This window comes from Vulpes vulpes, chromosome 3 (genome assembly GCF_048418805.1).
Source record: "Vulpes vulpes isolate BD-2025 chromosome 3, VulVul3, whole genome shotgun sequence".
NCBI classification, from domain to species: Eukaryota; Metazoa; Chordata; class Mammalia; order Carnivora; family Canidae; genus Vulpes; species Vulpes vulpes.
The window spans coordinates 119,944,079-119,963,516 of NC_132782.1; the positions used below are offsets into that span (position 1 = coordinate 119,944,079).

General features: G+C 33.0%; 1 long non-coding RNA gene across 1 annotated transcript in view; it reads left to right on the forward strand.

Moving 5' to 3' along the window:
* Nucleotides 1–19,438, forward strand: part of LOC140598357 (uncharacterized) — a 109,179-nt gene that overhangs the window by 15,554 nt on the left and 74,187 nt on the right. Inside the window, exon 2 of the long non-coding RNA XR_012000737.1 lies at nt 6,007–6,141. This is a non-coding gene — a long non-coding RNA (uncharacterized lncRNA). The remainder of the gene's footprint in view (nt 1–6,006; nt 6,142–19,438) is intronic.

The following is a 19,438-nucleotide window of genomic DNA, read 5'->3' on the forward strand; positions in this document are numbered from 1 at the left end:
CGTACATCATTCAGTTTGTTTTTTAAGTTAACAAAAACTTACTCCAGATTAATGTTCCAAATATTGATTTATTCACTTGTCAAATTGCAATACTAGTAAAGTGGCAATAAAACATCTTTTAGTTAATAAGCAAATTTTGTTAAATACCTATTATATCATAAAACAGTGCTTTTTTATGCACTTTAGAACTGAACAGGGCATAATCTCTGCCCTCAAAAACTGTGTAATGTAGTGAGATAATACAAATAAAATAATCAGGATCATCCAGCATTTAGTGGCTACCAATAAATGTGTTTCCTATTCTCCATTTCTTTCAATGTGACTCCTTTGACCTGCACTGTTCGTGGGGCCATGAATAAGGACATAATTAATACATTGGTTGGTGTATTATTACTTATTTATTTATATTCACTCAAGTTTGATGCTTTGCCTAGGCATAAGCAATTTGCTTGCACGACACATCCTTGTACATATAGTAACCAGGGAAGAAATGTGAGAGATCTTATTGTATCTGGCATTAGAGAGAATCCCAGCCAGTTTTCATAGGCATGATCACACTCCTGAGGATGTTTGATTCTTTTCACTCATAAATTGCTTGATAAAATATATTATAGAGATCTGGGTAAGAAATAATGCAAACTGGGAGCAGCCTAAGGGTGAAGGCAAAGGAAAGGATTGCTTTGAGATATATTTAGAGGCAGGAGAGAAGGAGAGCCAGTGACTGTTGGAATATGATGAGATAGAGAAGAGGGAAGAATCAAGAGTGAAACTTCTATTTCAGATTTAGGCACAAAAGTGGTTAGTAATACCATTCACTGACAAATTCAGAGTGGGAGAAATGATGTGCTGACTCAGAAGATGCTGTGTAGAGTAAGAAGAAAGGGAGCAAAAATAATATCTTGATTTACACCAGCAGTTAAGGAATGTCTAGAATAAGAGTAGCCACTGGGCTAAAGAGAAAATGGTTGTGGAATGTTAAGAGAGTAGAAGGCAAATCAAGAAAAACTGGTGTCTCGAGAGCCAGGGAGGAAAAAAAGTTTCAAGACAGATTTTGTGTCCCCAGTATAACAGCACTGATACTTCGTGAAAAGCCGGATAGCCACTGAAACGGCTCATTCTAATGTCACCAAAAAACTAACAAATGTTCAATCCAATAGCCACCTGCTATTGAATTATTCAATTTGCATCCTGTTTTCACTAAGATTTTAAAAGGTGGCCAAGAAAAGAACTTAAAGTCTTTTGAGCAAAACCAAATAACCAGTTGCATAATATTTCCACACATTTCAAATGGCATAAGTATTTTGTAAATGTGGGACAGGGGTCAGATTATAGGAAAGTGAGAATGAATCAGAGGAGGAAATCAGAGAATACAGGGAGACAGCTTTCTGGAAAATTTAGGTAGCAAAGGAGGACGAGCATAATGGAATCAAAGAGATGGAGGCATGCTTACTTTGTTTTGTTGTTTTTCTCTCTTTTTAACTGAACTTGTGGAGACTTGCAATGTGGACTTACCCATAGCTCTTAATGAAGACTTTAGGAGCAAAGGTTTCATCTCTTTTTGAAAACAAACATTTAAAGTTAAGGACTGCTCAGGCTTTCTTAGGTTCATGGACTGTCAACAGACACATTGTTGACCATATGTTCTTTACTATTATCTCTGGGGACATATATGTATTGGTAAGGGGGGCACTGTGCAGTCTGCTTCCTCTATATTAAAAATATTTCTGGGTTCATAGTAAAAATGCCAAGCAAATTTATTATTTCATAAAATTGATTTTTGCTTATGAAAATTCTCTTGAGTGCATTGACAAATATCTCATCAAAATAAATACTTTTAGAGACCTTAATTTCAATGATAAAATTATATGCCTATCTTTCATTACTGTGGAAAAGAAGTGAGAGGCCTAAGAAATCAGAATTTAGAGGCAAGTCTATAAAACTTTTTAATTGTGTAGCTACTTTCCTTCAAAATAATTTTTTTTTTTTGCTTGGGTGGTAATTTAGGGTACTGATTTAGGTTGATTATTATGTTCGTCCAATTTATAACACTTAAGATTTGCATCTCCCTCAATGCAAAGTTTTTGGATATCTTGGATCCTCTTTTACCCTCTCCTAGGTCAGGTTAAGACTTAACTTTATTAAGTTAAGACTCCGTTCAAGCCAAAGCCTAAAGATCCAGCCAGTGTTTGTTATGTCTTTTTTTCCCTTTTCTGCTACAAAAACAAACATTACAGATAGGACAGATCTTGTTTTGATGGCCTGGGTCCCAAAGCCATGACAATGTTGAACAGAAGACATGCATAACTTGTGAGCAATAAAACCTTCTCCTTTCTCCCCTCCTCCTTCTCTCTCTCTCTCCATCTCCCTGCTTCTCCTTCTTCCTCTCCTCCGACTTCTTCTTTTGTTATTGTAGGATTACCTAACCAATGAGTTTAGGATCATAATAGTCTAATGATTCCATGGTTTCTCAATTAATACCTCAGTTTTGGCTAATAATGCTAATTGTTAACAATTACAAAGTATTTTTCTCTGGACACTTTCTGTCCATTTTTTCATTTGTTTTTTTCTTATGTATTCATACAAACAACCCAATGAGCTAGGTGATATCATTATGCTCATTTCATAAGTAAATAAACCAAAGCTTACAAAGTATTAACCAGATGCATATAGTTAATACAAATGGAAATAGAAATCAAGACCACATATCCATAACTCCAGAGCCTCGCTTTTTAACCACTGCTCTATACTGCATTTCCTGGATGAAATGTTTATCACCTTTGAAATGATAAAGTTTAATTGCTATTTTTTTCTCCCCCTATTTTAATGAGAATTTTATGGGTTTAAAAAATTCCTTAGAATTTAGCAATTTAAATATTTTATCATTGTGTAAAATTAACTACTTTCTTAGAACATGAGTAATCCAAATAATGGGATTTGTGATATTTCCTCTATCCTTTAAATTATAACTGCTAAAATAAATTTTTCAGTTTAGTGTTTCTCATTATTTATATTTTGACTTTGCCTAGAATCTTAGTAGAAAACAAACAGGCAAAACTAATGAATAATTAATAAGAAAACAATGCCATATTTTGGCAGAACAAAAAAGAAGGAAGAAAAGAAAGTTACTTAGATAAAGCAATAACTTGAAAAAAAATAGTATGTATGCAGCCAAATAAAGGACCAGTGACTGGCATCTCTTACTGGCAAGCAAATGTAACAAAGAGAATGGTCCACATGATGGAGATCAAGAATCTAACAAAATGGAAAACAAAACCTTGATAAAGAGCAAATCATTAAGTTGTGAAAAAAATATTACAGGAAGATAAAGAAAAAGGAATTTTCTTTAATTTTTTGGTGTCTGCGGCCTTTGTTGATGGAGTAAGTTGCAAGATTAGAATGAGAACAGGATTATGGGCAGGCATTGGGCACCCTCTTCAGGATTTAGGTTCATTTCTAAGCCCTCTTGCGGACTGTGGTGGCGGGTGCAAGCAAGAGCTGCTGTAAAGGGTGATGTATAACACCAATGATCCCAAATGTCCTATGTGATGTTGGCCAGGGACCATGGAGCCTGAGGATTTTATTACTTTGTCCATTTGTCATTAAAGAGAAAAAAAAATCTTATATGCACTCGGGTAATGTCTCAAATGTGGTCTTTTACAAAAGGCCATAGCAGCTTTTTTTTTTTTTTTTTTTTTCACTTAGAGTGAGATTCTGTGATGATCCTTCAGGTTGAATTGTTAGATGTCTCTCTCTCTGTGTGGAAATATAAATAGGTGTAATTGCCGCCTTATTATTAAGGAATATTATTTATTTATTTTCTACCCCATTTTCTCTCTTTTTTTCCTTTATTACATACTAAAAGCTTAAAAAGAATAATTCTTCAGTGACTTTTTAAAAACTTCCCTTAGAAATTATTTCTTTTATGTCTTTTATCCTAAGACATTTGACATAAAGAAAGCCATCAGGGACTATTGTTTTTTCCTCTCAGAAAACATTTCTTTTAAGAACAACATCAAATTGGCATGAGTTTTCTGCTGTCTTCTTTGAAATTAGTGTTAGTGCAGGTGTAAAAAACAAGCATGTATTTATTTTCTAATCCATTTTATTTCCTTGCACTTCAGTACTTCCAATCTGACAACAAATAAAGTGCTTTCTTAAAAAATGACTTCTGAAATTTCTTATCTTCACTTTTCTAAAAATAGAAACTGTGGCTATGCAGATCAAAAGATGCTTTTTACTTCCTTGTTTGAACTTCAGCTTTCTCCTCTATAAAATGGGGATAATATCACCTACTATGTAAGATTGTTGTATATATTACTATGATCATCTCTAGAAAGTACATAGTATCTGGCACATTGTGGATCTCAAATACATGTTAGCTATTATACTATTATGATTATTTCTCTAAATGATGTACAATCCACTTTCCCACTCTCCTATCCCTTTCAAGCATACTATACTAATGTGGCCCTTACTATATAGCGAGCTATATCTACTGATCTGCTTTCAGTCGAGTGAATCCACATAGACCTGAGATTTCCTCTAGTTGAATCTGTAAACATAGCTCAAATCATGATTTGAGCTCTTCCATGTTCCCAAATCATTGTTGTGTAAATTTCAATGGAATCAGAGTAGAGGGTTTTGTTTTGTGAAGTCAGCACAAAAAATTACTTTTAAGAAATGACTTTTAGTAATTAAATGTTTAAATAGTTAAATTACATTAGTAATTATTGAGATATAGTACAAGTGAAAGATGCTACAAAGAAAAGAATGTTTGAAAAAATTGTTTGAATGTAAATGATGTGATAGTTGCCATCTTTTGATCAAATATGACGTATAATAGAGGTAAAAAAATTCTGCAACAACTTTATAGTTTAATGTGACTCATTTGGATACCCCAGTGATGTGAAGGAGTTAATGTTATTTCCAAAGTGCCTGGTCCCTGGTCATCATTATTTATTCAATGGGAAAAGTGGTAAAAAGTGGTAAAAAGAATAAAACCAATAGTACTATTGGTAAACCAGAACTCTCTTGCTCTCCAAAGACAGTCTTTAGGAGATTTTTTAAAATGAGCTCCACCGTATTTACTCTTATAAGCAAGAGAGGAAGGATATTGTGATGAAATATGGCCCCTCAATAAAACAATGCCCCAAGCACTTTCACTCTCAAGCAAATATCCACAGCTACAGCCCTAAAGTATCAGGCTTATCTATTACTTGACTACATATTTATAACATATTACCCTCATAATGCTCAAGGAAATAAAATGCATCTCAGCTTTGTACTGGGGAAACCTCAGCACTGGCATTGAGACCTCAAGTTTGCATTTAATGTCTCTTCTGGATGTCTGAGTTGGGTGGGTCAGGGGTGTCTTGATGAAATCAAACAAGAGTGTTCCCTTTCTCAGGGGGAATTCTGGATACAAATCTTATTTCTTATGATGCTCACATACATATGTATGCATGTGTGCATATAACTTGTGGCTTGGTGTCAGTTGGAAATTTATTTATATTATCTTTACTTGTTTCTTTCTGAATTGCCATTGTTATTGTTAACTCTTGAGAAATGTTTAGCTCTTGCAAATCCCTGCCAAACTTTTGGTGGTGCTACTCTAATTTAATGTGTTCATTTTATTGGCTGCTGACATTAAGGAATAAGGGCTACAGTACCAGGAGGTAACATGTTAGATGTTTCTAAAACCATGGTTTTTCACAGAGTCTGATTTTCCAGATTTTGGTCATAATGATATCAATTTTATTATTATTACAAATGGCTTAAAAGTACATATCAATTTATTTCTGGTGATATTTTTCTACACACTTTTCTAGAGAAAAAGAATTACTGGAAAATCAATAGCATTATGAGAGACAAATTACTGAATATTTTGAGGAGCATTTAAGTCTGCCAATGGAATATTGATAATTCATGCTGTATCATCCTTATATACTACATTTTTATTCTAACTACTGTAGATTAAATGTACTCTCTTCCACTTATATTTTAAAGTTCAAAACTCCAGTACCTTACAATGTGACCTTATTTGGATTCTTCTACAAGCCAAGAAAAACCAAAGATTCCCAGCATTTCACCAGAAGCGAGGAAAGAGGCGTGGAACAGATTCTTTCTCTCAGCCCTCAGAAGGTACACCTACTGAACCTTGATCTTGAACGTTTAGCTACCAGAACTGTGAGATAATACATTTGTGTTGTTTAAGCCACTCTGTCTGTGGTACTTTGTTACAGCAGCCCTGGCAAACTAATACATTATCCAACCAGTACACACTAGGGGAGGCATAATTGGTTGTTTATAGCAAGCAGGTGTGCTAGTTAGCTGTCATTAATTCTGCCGAATGGCTGCCTCTGCTTTCCTGGTTGTTAAATTTGTGAAAATCATCCCAGTTATTTCTCTCTCAGGAGCAGCCTTCTGACTACAATCGAGCCCAGATACTGGTCTTCAGTTTCTAAATTTAAAATGAGGGTACTAGATGAAATAACCTTTAAGCTAGCATAGAATTCTGAAACCCTCTGAATGCTGTAATTCTAGCAATGGGAAGAACTAGCATTTACATGTTACAGATAAGAAAAAGTGAGACTCAAAGCCATTGAGATAGACTAAGAACACACGGAAGCGTCAGAAAGGAATTTAATTTAAGACCTATCACTCCAGTGGGTTTTTCAGTTTGCCATTGTGTCCTCAAAATGGTGGCTTTTTGGACAAACATTGACTATGCAGTGGACTCTAACATGGATATAAAGTATGGTCAAGGGGGTTTATTAGTTTATTGTCACGGAAGTGTTATTTATTTATTTATTTTTAAATTAACAGATAGGTGTTTCCCAAATACCCCATAATTGTAGGCTTTATTATAATGTTGCTCTGTAATGGATGTCCTTGGAAGAAAAGAGTTGCTTGAGCAAAGGTGGCTGAAAATCAGCAAACTGTACTTAAGGATTATATCTATGGCTGTAAATAGATTTTTAGAGTTCACATTTTATTTGTGTGTTTTTATAGCAATCAATAGGAAGCCTTCTATAGCAGTTAGGTGTTCCCATGCTGATTACTGTGACAGCTACTGAATCACTGCTAGGAAATTCAATGTGTTAACAGGTTATATTGGCTAGCTAAACACATCACTTGAATAGAATAGAAAACAACAGTAGAGGGTCAGCTTTAGTTTAGAGGGTAAGCTAAAAATATAAAAATCTAGTTGAACAGAGAATGAAGGGGAATAGAGGCAGTTCCTAAACTTTCTCTTAAGAATTGGCACTTTCCAATGATTGTAATATTTAATATTATGTCAAAAATGTATGTTAACAATAATTCCAATAATTCTTTCATTGTCATATATTCTGTAAGAACAAAAACCAGATTATCACAAAAGAGTATACTGAGATTTTGGTTTGGTCATTTTTGTGATTTTGATAGGAGAAAGAGTAGAGTAGTAGTCCAATCACATTCCCACACACCACTATAAGTAAGTGAAAAGCCATGAGAGTTATTTAGTCCATTCCCTTAGTATCAAGAAATTTTCTTCACTGGAGCAAATCATATGCTATATGAGACCTCCAGATTAAATCTCAGAATCCTGGGGATCCCTGGGTGGCGCAGCGGTTTGGCGCCTGCCTTTGGCCCAGAGCGCGATCCTGGAGACCCGGGATCGAATCCCACGTTGGGCTCCCGGTGCATGGAGCCTGCTTCTCCCTCTGCCTGTGTCTCTGCCTGTGTCTCTGCCTCTCTCTCTCTCTCTCTCTCTCTCTGTGACTATCATAAATAAATTTAAAAAAAAAAATCTCAGAATCCTGGGGGAAAACTGACTGCTTCTTTTTGGACTGGAATTTTAGGAAGTATTTTCCAAAATTGTTAGAATCTAAAGTATGAAGGAACTTATATTTCATATCAATGAATGAGAACCAAATACAGGCAATCTTAGCATGCTTATTCCATCAGGTACCATCAACTAAACCTAAGTGAAGACCAGCTCCCACTGGATTCGCATTCACTTTGTAATGGTCTTCAAAGGATGCTTCCCAGGGATGAAAGTTGTGGTACAATTAATCCAGATAAAGTAAAGAAAAACTGTAACATAGTTTGAAATTCCTAACAAAAACATCATAAAACAGTAGAAATAATTTAAAAATTGGTTTAAAAAAACAAGAAAAATTAAATTAAAGAAAAACTAAAGCTTATACAAATATAATTAATTACAGATTTATGTACTTGTTTAGAGTTTATTTGAAAAATATCCTAAAATATTATGGTGAAAATATTTATATAATCAGGATTTTAAAAAATAAATGGAGATATTTAGAAGGGACCTATGTTGATATGTACATACCACTATATTACATATTTGGAGCATGAGTTTCTATTGCTTGTGGAGAATAAGTAGGTAGGACAATTTAATTTTTTTTTAAGGGTATACAGCAGGAGGCAGTAGGTGATTTAATTTTATACATTTATTCAAACACAGAGATTCATGGATTCTTTATAATGCAAAATAATTAAATTGTTATAAAACAATATATATCTTTTTAAATGCACAATTTAATTTGTAAAATTTTGATGCTTTTAAAGAAATATAATCTTTTCAAATTTTGTTTTTTAAAAAGAGAAGTTAGCCTGTGTAATTTTGGCCTGAGAAGGGCTTCAATGTTGTAACACTAATGAAGGAAATAGAGCTTTTAATTTATATGAAGAACAATGGAGGACATTAAAATATCTTTACACATGATTTTATGTTCTTCCATTAATTGTGGCATTTATAAATGTATATTTCTATTTGAATTACCTATATTTAATTTATGAAAAAAATGCACCACTAGTCAATATGAAGTAATCTTAAATAATTGATTAGTGTGATTTATTTTGTTATAATCTTAACTTTCTGATTGTTACTTTGGATATCTTTATATTTAGAAAACATTGAGCAAAAGGAAAGCTGTAGAAAAATTTAGAATGAAAAATGTATTTGAGTATATAGACTGCCATATAAAAATACTTTATAAACGATGTATCCTTTGGTGATTTTTTATGACCTGAATTCCAACGCATTTTTTAAAACCTGATTATTAGGTACTGTAATCCTAATTCATTATGGGTTTTGAATTTCAACAGACCTCAAGGAAAAAAAAAATGTTTCATCAGCAAAATTACTGCATCTTAAGGCAATATTTAATTATTAATTTTTTAAGACTTCTATTTTGGTTTCTTTTGCTGCCTTAGTACAGAAAATAATAGAGGTTACAATAATACTGCAGAGAAAATGCATCTACTGGATTAATAACAAAAAAAGCCAGGCTGGCATTTTAAATATGTTGGTCTCTGGAAAAATCTGGACTCTCCTCTAAATCAGTGCTTTTTAAATCAAAGCCTGAAGTGAGAAATTTTCTTTTTTTTATTTGCAAAATTAGGCTGTGAATCATTGCCATTAAAAAGTTTGTTTCTGATATGACACTAAACATTAGCAGAGAATCAGGGAAGAATTTTCTGGTATGTGTAGAATGTCCCAAAACTTAGAAGCATTCAGGAAGCACTTTTCGGAAAGGTTAAAGCTTATTGTTAAAGTTCTATTTTTGCCTAACAGAGTATTGGAATCTACTGATTAATGTTGTTTTCATGTTGTAACTGTAATTGTTTCAGAGACCATAATGGTTTTGAATTCCATTTATATAACACTTATTGTTGCAGCACAAAGTTTGTAGAATAAATGGTGCATGGGCCATACCTCTGAGATACAATGATGATTTGAGTAACTCTTAACAATAGTAAGATTAATAAGCACAGTAATAACAATAGTTTATTTTTTTTGAGTGCCTCATCTGTGCCATGTCCTATGCTTAGTAGATGATAAACACGATCCCATATTTCCCTCTTAACAAATCCTGATCTATTTCCCACCGTATTATCCTTTTTAATATTACACTTGAGTAGGAGATTCTTCAAGGTATCAAGAAGTTGGAACTTTTTTCACTTGCACCTGTTTTCTGAAATGTTTAGAACCCAAGTATTAAGAAAAGTGGTATATCTGCCATTGAGATGTTTGACATTGATGCCTATTTTCTGAATCATTATCATTTACTCATAAATTATTAGACCATAATTATTCTATTGTACTGGCCTTTTAGGGTTGTGTTGAGAAGGTATCAAGAATTTACATCTTATGCCTCTTTCAGTCAGACTCTACATGAGAAGGCATATATAATTTAGGAAACTCAGTTGTCTTTGTTTCAGTGATACAACTGTAAATAGTGCTTTTTTGGAAACTCTTCAAGGATCTGAATGTTGATTTGCCATGAGAGTGTGGATGTATAGGCAGACGAACAGAATATACTGCTGTACTATTTCCCCAGGTATTAAACATGGGGGTGCAGAACACTAGCTTCTTTTTTTTTTTTTTACTTGCGGCTGCGGCTTGGCCGCGGCCAGCTCCCGCCCAGCTCTAGAACACTAGCTTCTTGAGCAAATCTGCTACACATTTTGCTTTTGACTATTAAAACTCTCATTTACTTCATAAACTGTCCTATTTTTGGTTTCATGGATCTAAGAAAAATTACTGACATTCTGTACACAGGGATAACAAACAGTCCTTGAGTAATTTTATAGTTGCTACTGTCTCCAGGTAATAAAAATAATAATAATAATTATTATTATTATTAGTAGTAGTAGTAGTATTACTAATACTTCTACCACTATCATTATCAATGTCCGGTAAAGTATTTCTTCTCATTCTTAAATGCAGGCACTATTATCTGGTGGAAAAGAAACTAAACTGGGATTAAAAAAACTGAAATCCATTCTCAGTTACTTCTCTCTTTGTGACATTTGCATTGCCTCAGGATACCTCTGAAAGACAGTTGATGTGGGAATTCATTGTGTTTTGAAAACTCCAATGTAAATAAAGCATGAACTACATCTCATGATATCATGAAATAATAGATCAGGTGTATTCATTGATCTTCCAAATATTATATAATTCTCTAATCATATTAGAATGGCTTATTTACAAATATAAACCATTTGCTAAAAGCCCAGATAGTTATTTGAACTGCATCTGAATCTAGTGCTTCTTTGTACCCCAAAATATACAATTTGTTTGATTTGGTTTAAGTTTTCAAAGAGAACACTAAATTGAAGGTGACATTGTCTGGGGCATTTTCCTTTTGCCAAAAGAGTATACAGACAATGGGGGCCAAAAGGACTTCTACAACAAGCAGTACTTTTTTTTTTTTTTTTTTTTTCAAGCAGTACTTTTTATCCGATTTAATATCCCCTGCATTCAAACAAAGAGAAATGAGTTGTACTTTGAGTATGTTAGAAGACACATCCCTGTAGGCATGGATAAAAATGTAAAAGATTTTTCCACTTGTACTTGTGTTTGGAATTATTTGGCATCAGAATATTGAGACAAGTGAGAAAGACATAAAATTTGGAATATGGTCTCTACTCTGCCCTTGAATTTCACATTCAATACTCCTTTTTAAAAGCTCCCATAAGAGACCATTTCCATATTATTCCTCTTTATGCTAAACTTGATAGTCAAATATGACTATTTGAAGTCTGATCTTCAAATATAAGAACCCAACCTGGAATTTCAAACACAATTGTATAATAATCTTAGAGCAGAATAGAATGCAACAAACTTAAAATGAATTGAAACACCTGCTTTACAGATATCCCATGGAGGACAAGACATACACACGTGGGCAATTCAACAAATTTAACAAGACCTAATGAGCCTTGAAACTGTAATTTAATTCTTAATTTCTGTGAAGTAAATTTAGTAATGACTGATAAGGATCATCATCACCCACACTTAGAGAGTCATTAACAGGGAAGTGGAAACACCTGTCCTTTTATGTAAGGTGTTTAGTTCACTTTATCTAAGATTTGAAGCTGCTGTCCCTTGTACAAGAGCCACAAATAAAGATTCCAGGACTAAAATGATCTTAGAAACAAAATTCCATACCACAAGCCATGATAATATTTAAAATGAAATTCCATAGCTACGAGTTTAAGGGTAACACAAGCTTTATAACTTGTTGTATTTCCAGAGATGAGTAAGTCTGGTATGACCTCTATACCCTTGGGTGATTACCTGTATGCATGACGGTAGTTACAAAAAAAGGATATGTTTACTTTGTACATTTGAGTTCTAGAAGAGCCTATTTTCCTGCAATGGGTTTCCTTTGTTAATATCACAATGAAGTCTCTGAGCATTCTTCCTATGGTATTATTGTTTCAGCAGAAGAGTTTTTGTATTTGTTTTTAGACAAAGGGACTGGTCATATTCAGCATTGATTCAGACTGTGATTGAACAAGTGGGAGACCAAGCAAACTATGAAATTAATATTTGTTAATAAAGTGAAAGAATAATATTACAATACCCATTCCCCTTCCCAATCTGCCTGACATTATGACTTCTCACTTCCCTGTAGCACCAAATATTAAACCTTGCTTCCACCACCTTCCATCAACCAGTCTAGTGACCCACTTGCATAGTAGGTTACAGGAATGAGTTGATATCCATTGCAATTCTTAATTTTTCTATGATTCAGTTTCTCCATCGATAAATAATGATTTTACTCAACCTGGTATTTCTTGGGAGAGACCAAGATAAAAATGAAAATGAAATTACTTTGTAAATGATCACCTTGATGTAAGTTTGTTATCATTATTCCCATATTCAGTATTTATTTCATTAGACAAACAATACTGAATGTTTATGGTGATGCAGGCAGATCTGTGAGCTGAGTGAGAAGGGATTGTTGTGAGTGGGTTATATTCCAGGCATTGTGCAGAGCTATCCAGGGCAAACAGATATAAAATGAACATACTTGGAATTAATGTTAATGTCAATATTAGCATTAATATTTATTCTTTTATTGGTAGTACAACCCAAAGAGCACTTACAAAAGAAGGAATAAGAGATTACTTGAAGGAGATAGGGTTGTGGGCCTGTAGAGGTACAAAGATAGGGTCCTGTACGCCATAGAAGTAAGGGAAGAGAATAAAATGGTAAAAAATCGGAAGAAAAATATAACTAATAAATACATTTTAGAGTGAGTCTCAGTTTTGATCGAGACAATCAGATAGGATAAATTCAACTGGTGTGCAGAATATGGATTTTATCTAAAGTAATTTGAAATTAATGTGTAATAAGAATGACCCAACATGTTAGCTAAAGCACAGATTTTCTGACTGAATTATCTGAGATTGTTTCAATAGTACTGTACTGAACCCAGGGAATTGAGTCATGTAGCTCATGTAATTGGTTTAAAGACCACACTGGAAAAAAAAAAAAAAAAAAAACTGAGTTAGTTTACCTGAATTAAGTGATTAGAAAACTAAAACCAATAAAATACTTCCTTTCATTGTTCAGTCAAAAGGTTTATTTTATAAGTAGTACAAATAGCTATTATCTTTTATTTGTTTCGTTTTCTTTTGGTTTGATTTGGTTTGATGGCCAGAAGTTTTTAGGTGATGAAGACAAATAAAAATTATTTTCTGTATATTGTAGTCTGTGTCCTGAGAAAATCTTGCCTACCCAAAGTCATGAAAATATTATCATATATTTTCTTTCAGAAGCATTATAACTGTTACTTTTACATTTTGATCCATGGTTTATCTGAAATTAATTTTTGCATATAATTTGAGATAGGAGTCAAATTCTTTCCCTCATGCCCCACATGGATATCTACTTATTCCCACACTATTTGTTGCAAGTATCCCTTTCCTATTGGATTATTCTGTTGCTTTTTTTTAAAAAATCATCTGACTATAAGCTTGGATCCATTTCTAGGCTTTCTATTCTGTTCCACTCATCTATTTGTTGATCATTATGCCAATACCAGGCTCTCTTGATTACTGTAGTTTTATTATATGTTTTGAAAACAGGTACTGTGAATCTTCCAATTTCGTTATTTTTAAAATTTATTTTGGCTATTATATTTTCTTTGCCTTTCCATGTACATTTTAGTTCAGCTTATTAATTTCTACAAAACACCTTGCTGACATTTTGAGTGAGATTGTATCCAATTTATAAATGTAACAGACCAATTGAAATCTAAATACTGAGTATTTCTACTAATTTAATATTTTCTTGTTTCTTTCAACAGTGTTTATGATTTAACCATACTGATCTTGCATGTATTTTGTAAAGTTTATATATATTTCATATTTTTGGTGTTATAGTGGATGCTACTGATTTTTATTTAAATTCCTAATTGTTTATTGGTAGTATATTGCCTTTGAATACTGCAACCTTGCAAAACTCAATGATTAGTTCTGGAAGCATTTTTTTGTAGACTATTGGGGATTTTTACATAGAAGTTCATGTCATACGTGAATAGAGTCCATTTTCTTTTTTCCTTTCAAATATATATGACTTTGGTTTCTTTTAATTACTTTGCTATACTGACAACGATATTCTGTAGGTTGTTGGATAGAAGTAGTGAGTTCAGATATTTTTCTTTGTGCCTGATATTAGGGGAGAAGTATTCAGACATTCACATTAGATACAAGGGCAGCAGTGAGTTATTTTTTTGTTCCCTTTCTATTCCTAGCTGGCTAAAAGATTTTTCAGGAATGGATTTCTTTTTGCTATTGTTACTCATTTTATGTTTACATTTTCCATAAACTCACAATATATTGCTACTCTTTCACCTTTAGATAGCCATTAGAGTAATTGAAAATGAGGAAAAACATTTTATGTTTCCAGTTATTTAAAATTTATTCATAGCTATTCATATGTTTATGTAGATCCAAGTTTCTCCTAGTATTATATTGATATGCCTGAAAATTTCTTTTTTCCTGTAGTGCAGGTCTCCAGCCAATAAATTCTCTAGTTTTTATCCAAAAAGGTTTTATTTTTCCTTTCTTTTGAAGCCCATTTTCACCAGGTACAGAGTTCTGGGAAGACAGTTTTATCTGTCAGTCCTTTAAAATTTCTCCCATTGTCTTCTAGTTTGCAGAATTGCTGACAAGAAATTTGTTGTAATTCTTAGTTTTTTGGTATATGATAAGGTTTTTATTCAGTGTTGTTTTTTAATAAGTTGAATATTGCATGGCTAGATATTTATTTTTAATTTTTTGTTTTTGTTTTTAAATGTATCTTACAGAAATTCATGTGCTGAAATTCCCTATCTTCTCATTTATTTAGAAATCTTTTGTACTAGAGTCTTTTATATATTACTTATAGCTATTTTGAACATTCCAATGCAACATTTTTATCATATCTGAGTTTGGTCCTTTGGACTGCTTTCTCTCTTTACAATAGATAGTTTTTCTTTGCCTTTTTTTTTAAGGGTGTCTTTAAATTTTTGATTTAATGCTGAACATTATGTGTAGATTGCAAAATCAGGTAAGTACCATTTATGCCTGAAAACTATTGTATTTCTTGTGCTAAGGCATAAATGGGGGAGGAGAACTGAGTCAATATAGTCGAGTTGAGTTGAATTTGAATTTTTATGCAACTATGTTACTGTCAGTCCTTTTTCCAGTGCAAATTCTTGCACGGTTACCATGTGCTTCAGGGGAAGGTTTTTCTCAATGTTTCTGCTCTCACCTCATATTTAGCTCATTTCTCTGTACTTATGCCTCAGAGAGTGACTCTCTCACATTTTTGCCCTTTCATAGCAGTATACTTATATCTGTCCCTGTACCAGGGCTCAGGATTGTTCCTATTCTTCCTGCAGGGGTAAGGTATTTGATTCCTTTTCCCACCCCCTAGCCATAAGCAGTATTCACCTCTCCTCTTGAAGCAACAGTTTCTGTTGGTCTTCCTTTAAGAACCTAATCAGTTGTTAGTTAGGAGAGAAAAATCTAAGTCAGAGTTTGTAACTTTCTTGTAGCTATAGTATTTCCTCTTCTCCAGGACTGCACCACTGTCTTGACCCTGATCATTTTTGTGAGTGCCAAATACAGATCCATGGAGATGAGCCTATAATTGGTCCAATCTCCCCTTGTGTATGTCACTCCTTGGACCTTGTGTATGTTCTCATGCCAGCCAACACTCAGACCTTAGCAATTAGTTTAAATTTTATTTTTTTATTTTTTATTTTTTTAAAAGATTTTATGTATTTATTCATGAGAGACACACACACACACAGAGGCAGAGACACAGGCAGAGGAAGAATTGCAGGGAGCCTGATGTGGGACTCGATCCTGGGACCCCAGGATCATACCCTGCGCCGAAGGCAGGCGCTAAACTGCTGAGCCACCCAGGGATCCAATTAGTTTAAATTTTAAACTAAATTCTTACTCACTTGTATGTCTGGCTAATCTCTCTCTCATGTTTTAACACAGATGATCTAGTGCTGAAGCTCTGTCTCTTCTTAGAAGCTCTTATCTTTAGATTATTTGGCTTATGACCTAAATTCTCTAAAAGGTTCAAGAAAAACCATGGTTTTGTAGATTATCTGGTGTTTCCAGAATGAGTGACATTGTTCTCAGCTTTCTATATTCTAGGCAGAAACAAGTCTCTGTTCTACTTTTCAAAGAAGTCTCCAATTTGTCAGTCTCTTGTTCTGAATAACTTTTGAATTTTATGAATGCCTCAATAAGAAAACAGGTTGAATATCAATTTCAATTTTATGCCCCTCCATTTTCAGTTTTCAGCAGTTTCTGGCTGCTCAATTCTCTAGTTTTTGAAAACTTGTACTAATAAAATTGTCAAAAACTCTTCTGGGGTTTGAAATCAGATATTTATCCTTTTTATCAATGACAGATTCTCAGCCTCTTGCCTAGCACCCGGACACAGGAAATACTCTACATGGAATGGTTCTCCTTACAGTGTGGTCTTGTTCTTTCAAGTTGGGCTTGCCTTTGCATTCTCAAATGCCTCATTCATTCACTCATTCATTTATTTAAATTTTTAGTTTAATTATGGAAGCATGAATCTGCCACAATCCATTCTATTTTAGTTAGGAACAGACATCCCTGTTTCAGTTAATTACTATTTTGTCCTTTCCATTAATCAACCTATCTACTTTACAATGCACATATCATCTTAAACAGATTATTTAATACAATCTGACAGTTTCATCTTGCACCTTTAGGGTACATGGTATGAACTGTAAGAAGAAGAGCACCACCTAAAATATATTGGCCCTGACAAGAATTTTTGTCCCCTGGAACAATCAGGATATAGTCTTGGTCTGAAGAGACTGACTTCTGCTCCATAGTCTCATCAATATATTCTGGTTCCTTCTATCATGTTGTTGCTCCTTCTATTAGAATATTGTTCTGGGCTTTAGGATCAAAAGTGGCTCAGCATAACCATAGGTTTCAGATTCTGCATTCTGCTGGTGTAGTTTCAGAGTCTGAGATTGATTTAGAGACAGTACAGAGGCTTTTTAAAGGCAGGGCTTATGTTTCTTTTGACAATCAAATCCCCTAAAAACTTAATCAGTTTCTGTTTTTTTTTTTCCTTCTCTTTTCTTCTGTCAAATCACTTCTGCAAATAACCACAGCCAAACTTCTCATCTTGTCATAATTCCTGAGCTTAGAAAAAATGCTGCATATTGGTCTTTATGCTAGGTACATCTCCTTTCTCCTCAACTTAATGATAATGAACTTATGACAAAATGAAAAAAAAATTTAGTTGCAAGCAAATAAAGTTTCTCTTAACTACACTGTTTCTCTATCTGTCTACAACTTATGCAATTCTTGTTTGACTTCATCCCCTCTTGTAGAATTTTACTAAAACAGTGATCACATATCATCATTGTAACTTTTGTTAATACATTCCCTTAGAACAAATAATAGGCTTGGTGGGAATGTTGTTTACTTTCTGTGTTAGTAAAGGCTATAGTTTTATCAAGAGCCTTATCATTTTTCCCTGATGCAGTATCTATTTTCATCACCAACTGCCCAACCTCTGAAACATTCTCCCACACTTTAGGTATATGTTAGCATGACACCTCCAGCCAAAATTTTCTGTACCAGTAAGCTACAACATTTTTTTTCATACACATACATTCCTTCCCACACAACCATATAATTATCATGTTAAAAATGAAATGAGGTAAAGAACCATAAGTGATGCCTTATACAAAATCTTTACTGGGTAAGGAACTTTAGAACAATCCTTGTTAGAATAACAATGTCAACTGTAAATAATTAAATATTTTGCATGCATGACTGAATTTTAGAAGTCAGAAAAAATAACTCCAGGATATGCAATATGTTTCCAGCTACAGGTGAAACATTTTTTTGGTCTTATTTAACTATTCTGAATGTTGAATGATTTTTAAATATTTTTTTGAATGTTGAATCATTTATAAGTTAATCCTATGTTAATGAACAAAGAATTGGCTTTTTGACACAGGTAAGCCTTAAAAATCAATACTGAGAAAATAGTAAAAAATTTTCCATTAAAACAATAGTATTTTAAATTTGATTATTGATTATTTTGCTGATAAGCAGGAGATTTGACTTCATGATAAATGCCCACAACTTCATATACCTCTCTTCCAAACATGATTTGAAATTTAATTATAATAGCTAGTACTGTTTTTTTTTTTCATAAATGTGCAACTTTATGCAAATTATTAAGCTGATCACCAATTGGTTTACAATGCATCAGCTCCTAGACTACTGAACCATATACCTTGTCAATTTTAGTAATGTTTTGACAGTTTTTGCCTCAGTGCCTTTGAATTACAAGTGTGTACAGCTGCATTGCTCCCTGCTAAGATAGGTTTCTCCCTAAGGATATAGGAGGTCATGATTTCTGAATTTGAATTGTTTAACCAAGCAATAATATTTTATTATTCCATCACAAAGAAAACAAAACAATTTAGTTTATGATCTTCATTAAAATCTTAATTCATTATAAAACTCAAATATAAATAAGTGATTTAAATATTTAAATTTATAACAAAAAAGGGGACATTTAAAAATAAACAAAATATTTATAGCATGAGATAGCCCATGGAAGTCCATAAACTCTTTTTTATACTTGGAAAATCTAAAAAGTTCTGAAAAGCAAGATTCTAAATAACTTATTTGATAGCAAATTCTGTTCTAAATTTAAATGAGGCTATTTATTGATATTATTATGTTCAGTGTGTATATTACATTTTTGTTAAAAAAATACAAATATGTTTGATTTTGGCATGCTGTTCTAACTTCTGCTATGGGAGGCAATTAATGTTCTGTATATATGCATTATTGCTTTACTAAAATAAATGTATATATATAATAAATGTATATATATATATATATATATCATACCCAGAAATAAAATATAGATAAATGGGTTATATCTATCTATCTATTATAAATCATACATCTACTTGGCCAAAAGGCTTTAGATAAGGGATTAAAAATTGTAAAATTAGATTGAACCATAAAAATAGTAAACCAAAAAGTAGATATTGGCAATTTTATGCAGTTTAACCATCTGGCACAAACTAATATGTTTCCTGATTATTTAAAA